Raw genomic sequence first — 6559 nt, 5'->3', positions numbered from 1 at the left:
AAGACAAGTCGTAGTTGACTGAAGTGAATGCTGAAGAATCTGAAGAAGAATGCACTCCTGATACATCTTCAAAGAAGAGCACAGATGAAAGTACTGAAGATGAGAATACTAATGATTGTAGGAGTGATATAGTTCTTGCTGATTTTGTTAACAAAAAGTGGAAGAAAAAATAATTTTGTACCTTAATACCTTGATAGTTGTTTCATATTGTTTCCTTGTTATCATTTTGCAAGATGACCTTATATGTTTGATAACAGTTGAAAAACCGTTATCTTTATACTTCATTTTAACACTAAACACACCCTTTATGACTTAGAAGTTAGCTTGAAATCATGCATTTTGCTTAAGTTAGAGAATAAGAGAGTCAAAAAGGTGGTTTTCTTGGTTTTATTCTTTGTTTTCCTTGATTTGGAAGGAACTAACATGAACTGGATGAAAGAAGCTGAAGTAGTAAGAAGTTGGACTCAAGATAAGAAGGAAAAGTGCTTAAAAGAGGAATCGCAGGCACCGTTGAGGGTAATTTCACCATTGAGCGCCAGCCTCGTTGAGGAGTTCTCTGAACAATGCCTAAGCGCCAACGCTAAGGGGAAAATCAAGTGTCGCAGCCACCATTAAGCGGCACTTGCACCGTTGAGCGTCAGCCTCTTTAGTGAGTTCACTGCCAAGCTCTTGGGCGTCAATGCTGAGCGACATTTATGAGTACCACGCCTATCGTTGAGCGGTAATCCAGCGCTGAGCGCCAATTTCTTGGGCCTGGGCCAGTTTCTGTTGATTTTTATGAACTATATATTGATTTGCACGACCCAAAGAAGGCATCTTTTGGCAGAAGGAGACGCAAAAACACTCTCTTCACCCTCTTAGAGGCGGATTTTGGATGCGGAAGCTCCATTCTACAAATTCTAGGGTTTTATCTTTCGTTCTTTTCATTATTTTCATCTAGTTTCATCATGTCTATGGTAAACTAAACCTTCATTGTTGTTGGGGAAACGATGTAATCCTTTGAAACTCTCATATATTGAATTGATTCTTAATCTATATGCTTTATTTCATTAGTTGTTAGTGTTTTTCCTTTATACTCTATGCATGCTTTGTTTAACTCATTCAATACCATGATCTTTGATTTTGCCGATATGGACACATACGGGGAAATCTAGGCATGGGGGAATTCTCTAGGGAGTAATATTACCTAAACATAGGGATAGGAGGACCGATTGCCTTTAAGCTTCTGTGCAAATGTAATGCATGATCAATTTCTAGGGAGACAAGACATTGTAAACTAATAATTAGGAGTAGGCTCTTTTCACCGAGACATTGGGTTTAGGATAAATTAGAAAGTGGCATTGACATTAATGAAGGAGTAGAATTTGTAAATATATGAGAGTGGATAGGATAAAGTCGGAAACCCCAACAACATAATTCATCAATATAATTCACCTGCGTATTTTCTTGGTCAATTGATCAACACTTGCATGCATGTTTATTTTCTGTTTTGCATTATAAACACTAAATTTTCGTTCTCAAGTCTTAAATAATCAATAAATCACATGATTTTCTAGGCCAATCAGTCTCTAGGGAAAACAATACTCGGTCTTGCCGTTTATATTACTTGATACAATTCGGTACACTTGCCGGAGTCTTAACAAGTTTTTGGTGTTGTTGTCGGGGACTCGTGTTTTAACTATTTGTTTGTTCTAATAAATGTTTTCTAGGGTTTTGTGCCTAACGTTTGCAGGATGCAATTTGGACAAGAATTTAACTATATGGGCACTCAATTCTACCAAGATAATCTCAACCACTGGTGGGAACCTCACTCAAGAATGGATCAAAGCCAATTTGGGCAAGTTTTCGAACAATTTTAGAGATTACAACAACAACAATGGCAGCAACAACACTCTCTATCAATGGCAAAGTTGGAGGACGCCTTTCAACAATCTATGCAAAATGTTATCTCCGCTCAGAAACTCATTGAAGCAATATCCAAAAGGATGGAGATGTAGCTTGGTCACTTAATTGAGAAATTGGAACATTCTGGGGTTAATACTGAAGTTAACCCTAGGGAGGACTGTCAAGCCACTATCACTGAAAGTGATAAGATTTTTGATGAGGAAAAGATAGAGAAAGATGAGAAGATAGACGAAAAAGAAACAAAAAGGTAGAGTGAGGAAGATAAAGATGAAAAGAAAGAAAAAGAAATGGTTGAGAGAAAAGAAAAAAAGAGAATTTGTGTGAAAATAAAGAAAGTAAGAGAAAAGAAAAAGAGAAAATTGAGGGAGAAGAAAGGTAAGAAAAAGAGGATGAGAGGAAAGAAGAAGGAATCATATGAAAAACCCCTTCCTCATCCAAAGAAGTATCATAGGAAGAAAAAGGAACTTAAGTGCTTTATGGAGATCTTCAAGAAATTAGAGATTAAAGTTCCTATGATTGAGACATGGAAACAGGTGCTTGGTTTTATCAAATTTCTGAAGAAATTCAGCAGAAAAAAGAAAAAAAAAAGGAAAGAATATTCAGAAAGGAGAAATACCAACCCTGAAGATGGAATTGGAGCTTTTTTGGGTCAAGCTAATGACGTTAAAGAAGCACTTGCTGGGAGGCACCCCAGTGATTTAAAAACTTAATTTCTTTGATTTATTTTTTTTGTGATGTATTTTTGAACACTGTTTATTGGGTAACATCTTATGAGGGATGCTAGATGATTAAGTATCTATTGAAGGATACCAGGAAGGTATACCTACTGATGGGTGATGGTAAGGTTTGCACCTACTGATGGGTGCTAGAAAGATTTTGGGTCAGGCTCGTGACGTTAAACAAGCGCTACCTTGGAGGAAACCCGGTTGATTGAATTTATGTTTGCTTGTTTGACTCTATTCTAGTGGCATTAGGGTTTGACTGTTGAATGTTTAAAGTGGTAAGAGAGACTAAAATGCATTGTTTGAGTGAGAGTATGTGAAGGACTGAAAAAGATGTGAAACTCGAAAATCTGAGAGATGAAAATTGATAGGCATTGAACAAGAGCGCTTAAGGCAAGAAGAGAAGATGGAAAGATAGAAGCCGCACATACTGCTCAGCTGTACTTAGCGCTGAGTGGTGGACCTGCAGACTAGTTTTTAAGTTTTTAGTTTTGGGCCCAGCATGAGTTGGCCTATTACTAACTTTACTTACCCTAGGTCTCGCTCAAGCCTCTCCATTCGACCCTTACTCACTTTGAGCACTCTCAAGCACTCTCCAAAGCACTCTCTTCACTGTTCCCTTCATCCCTCTTCCTAAAACACTTCCTCCACCATCTTTGCACCACTTCTTCATTCAAGTTTGGGGTTTGGTGAGAGCACCACTAGGGGAAGTCTTCTTACACATTCATTGAGCATCTTGCACACATTTGAGTATCTCCACCCAAGTAAGTACATACATTTTTCATTTTAGGGTTTTAAGAGCATGATTTTGTATGAGAATGGTTGCCTAAGCATGAAATTTTAGGGTTATTGATGTTTATGCATGATTAAGTGAAATAATTGATGTTTGGACCGATTAAAATGCATGGTTGAGGTATGGAACTGGAAAAATTGCATGTGGCGGGAGATTAGAATCCAGCTAGGGCTATTTTGAAAAACCTGAACTGATACCACTCAGCAGTAATTGACACTGAGTGCGACTCCGTAGTTGCTGGATTTTGTGTCTTTTTCTGTGTGTTTTGGTTGCAGGTGACACTGGGGGCCCTGTTTTGCCCTCAGCGCTGATGGGTAGTGTGGTTGGACAAGGTTTTGTGATTTATTAACGCTTAATGAGATTTCTTTTGATCTTGTGAATGGTATTTGATGCAGGGATGGCCTCCTCATATGGTAAGAGGATCAAGACTATTGGAAACAAGAGGAGGGAGCTTGAAAGGTTCTATTCTAACTTGTTCCTCTCTAGAAGACATGAGCAACATCACTACCTTGTCCAAGATAGGCGACTCCTGATGGAACGCAAGGCAGGATGGATTCCAAATTTGGCTCCACAATTTGGAGAGGAGATGGAGAGTAGACATTGGGAGAAGCTAGCCACCTATCCTGCACCAACCAATATTGCAATGATGAAGGAATTCTACACCAATGCAAAGGCATTGGGTGACTCCCACACTCAGGATTATATGAGCTATGTCTATGGGAGAATTATTAGGTATGATCCTGAGTCTATTAACAGGTTCCTTAACACTGAGTGGACAGGTGTGTAGTGCCAGTTTGCACTCAACATGGAAGAAGGGACCGATTTTGATGATATAGAAAGTGTGCTTTGTGTGCCTAGAGGGCATTTTCACAGGAATAGTAGTGGTGCAGCTGTGCACATCAAGAGAGCTAATTTGACGCCTTTAGCACAGTATTGGATGGCATTTTCTCATGCTAACATCCAACCTTGCTCTCATGTCTCGGACATCACTGTTGCCAGGGCCATGTTCTTATATTGTGTGCTCAGAGGTTTGAATGTGAACATCGGCCAAATCATAGCAAATGAGATACAGAGTTGTGTTGTCACTACAAGCAACAAAGCACCTTTGGGGCATCCTTCTCTGATTACACATTTGTGTCAGCTACCTGGGGTGGACACTTCTACTCCACCATTGGAGAGGCCTAGGAAAGCCACTAATGAGGCCTACTATAGGCAATACTGCGGAGGAGATGAGGCGGCCCAGCCAGTGCCTCAAAGACGACCTAGAAGGAGAGTTCCACCATAAGGACATGCACCAGCTCATGATGCAGAGCCTTTCTAGATGAGAGACATGTACATGTCTCTGATGGAGGCCAGATTACAGTCCATCCACAGAGGGTAGGTGGCCACAACTGAGATGATCATAGGGCTTTATGACACGCCTCTTGCACACAGGTAGACCATGGACGAGTTCAACAACGTGGTGGCATGGCCAGAGAAGCAGGCACAGGGTAGTGGAGCTGGAGCACCTGAAGCTCCAGATATGGAGGATGGTGATGAGGACACCGACTTTGAGGATTCAGAAGAAGGAGAGGAGGAGGACTCTAATGACAGCATGGGCTGAGGAGATGAGATATCATTTACTGATGGATGTTATCTACATTAGAACTGGATTTTTCTATGTTTTTGGTTTTGTAATTTGAACTTATTTGCTTCTGTTTTTAGTATAGAGTTTGATGTACTTGGTTGAAAACTTTATCTGATGCAGTGGTTTGACCATTGATTTTGTGTGTGATGAGTATTGCTTGATGATACTTTGATATTGATGATGTTAAGAATGTGCACCATATGCTGATATACAGGTGGTATTCACAAGCTATGTGAATAGATGCATAATGTTGTGATTGTGGTTGTGATGCTAAGCAGGGTGTTTATTTGGGATATTTGGAATATTGAGTGAGCTTATATGAGAGGTTTTGAGCTTCAGAGTTTTGTTGATGTGATTTTTATCTACTTGAAAGCATGAATGTTTTTGCCCAAGTTTATATGATTGACTGAATTGCATACTTGTGCCATATGATCAAGGCCATTTTTTATTAGCCCTTTCTTAGCCAATGCATAAATTTTTGTCCGAATACAAAAAAAGCACAATGTCTTCTACCCTTTTTGAACCTAAGCCTTAAACAGAATGTGAAAACCCTTTTGAAAATCTACCTTGAGTTAAGTTGAGAATTATTGTGTGGTATTGATAAAGGTTCAAGTTTGGGGTTGTTGGGAAGGTTGAAAAGAAAAGATAGGCATTGAGTTAAAGCATTGAGCAAAGCATGAAAAGGATAGAAAAGATAGAAAAGATAGAATGAAAGAAAGTAAAGCTCAATGCAAAAAGGGGAAAGTTGGGAATGAGTAACATTGGTTGTTTAAAGAGAGTTTGTGTTCGAATGAGAAAATTTTCAAATAACTCTCTTAACTGAAGGATTTTGTGTTCTAGAAAAACAATTTTGTCTTGTTAGCCCAGCCTCATTATAAGCCATGAAAAGTCCTTGTGATGACATGTGTGTGTGAGTATGTTTGATTGTGGTAAATGAAAGGCAAATTTGTTTTATGTGACATGTGGATGGTAGAGGGAAGGAGTGACCTCTTGAAACACTTGTGCGGTTGAGTGAAACACTTTATCTGGTGAGGAATGATTCCATGAATTCATGATTACATCTGTGCTTAGTTAATTGATCTTTCATGAGAATAGCATCTGTTGGAGATTATGTGATTGTGTGAACATCATGATGAGTTGTTATGAATCAAAGCATGTGTGCATCTTAACTAAATTTTATTGATAAGCTTATTTGAGTGATTAATTGTCTTGAAAGAGAGGTTTTGGAATGTGTTAAACCATTGTGTTGATTGGTCGAAGACTAAGTTTCATCTTATTTGCTTGAGGACAAGCAAAGTTCTAAGTTTGGGGTTGTGATAACGGTTCAAAAACCGTTATTTTTACCCTTTTTGACTTAGAAATTAGCTTGAAATCATGCATTTTGCTTAGGTTAGAGAATAAGAGACTCAAAGGTGGTTTTCTTGGTTTTATGCTTGGTTTTCCTTGATTTTGCAGGAATTAACATGAACTGGATGAAAGAAGCTGAAGTAGTAAGGAGTTGGACTCAAGAGA

The sequence above is a fragment of the Vigna radiata genome, unplaced genomic scaffold (genome assembly GCF_000741045.1).
Source record: "Vigna radiata var. radiata cultivar VC1973A unplaced genomic scaffold, Vradiata_ver6 scaffold_95, whole genome shotgun sequence".
Lineage (NCBI taxonomy): Eukaryota > Viridiplantae > Streptophyta > Magnoliopsida > Fabales > Fabaceae > Vigna > Vigna radiata.
The sequence above is the reverse complement of the archived record's forward strand: the minus strand, read 5'-3'. Positions refer to the sequence as shown.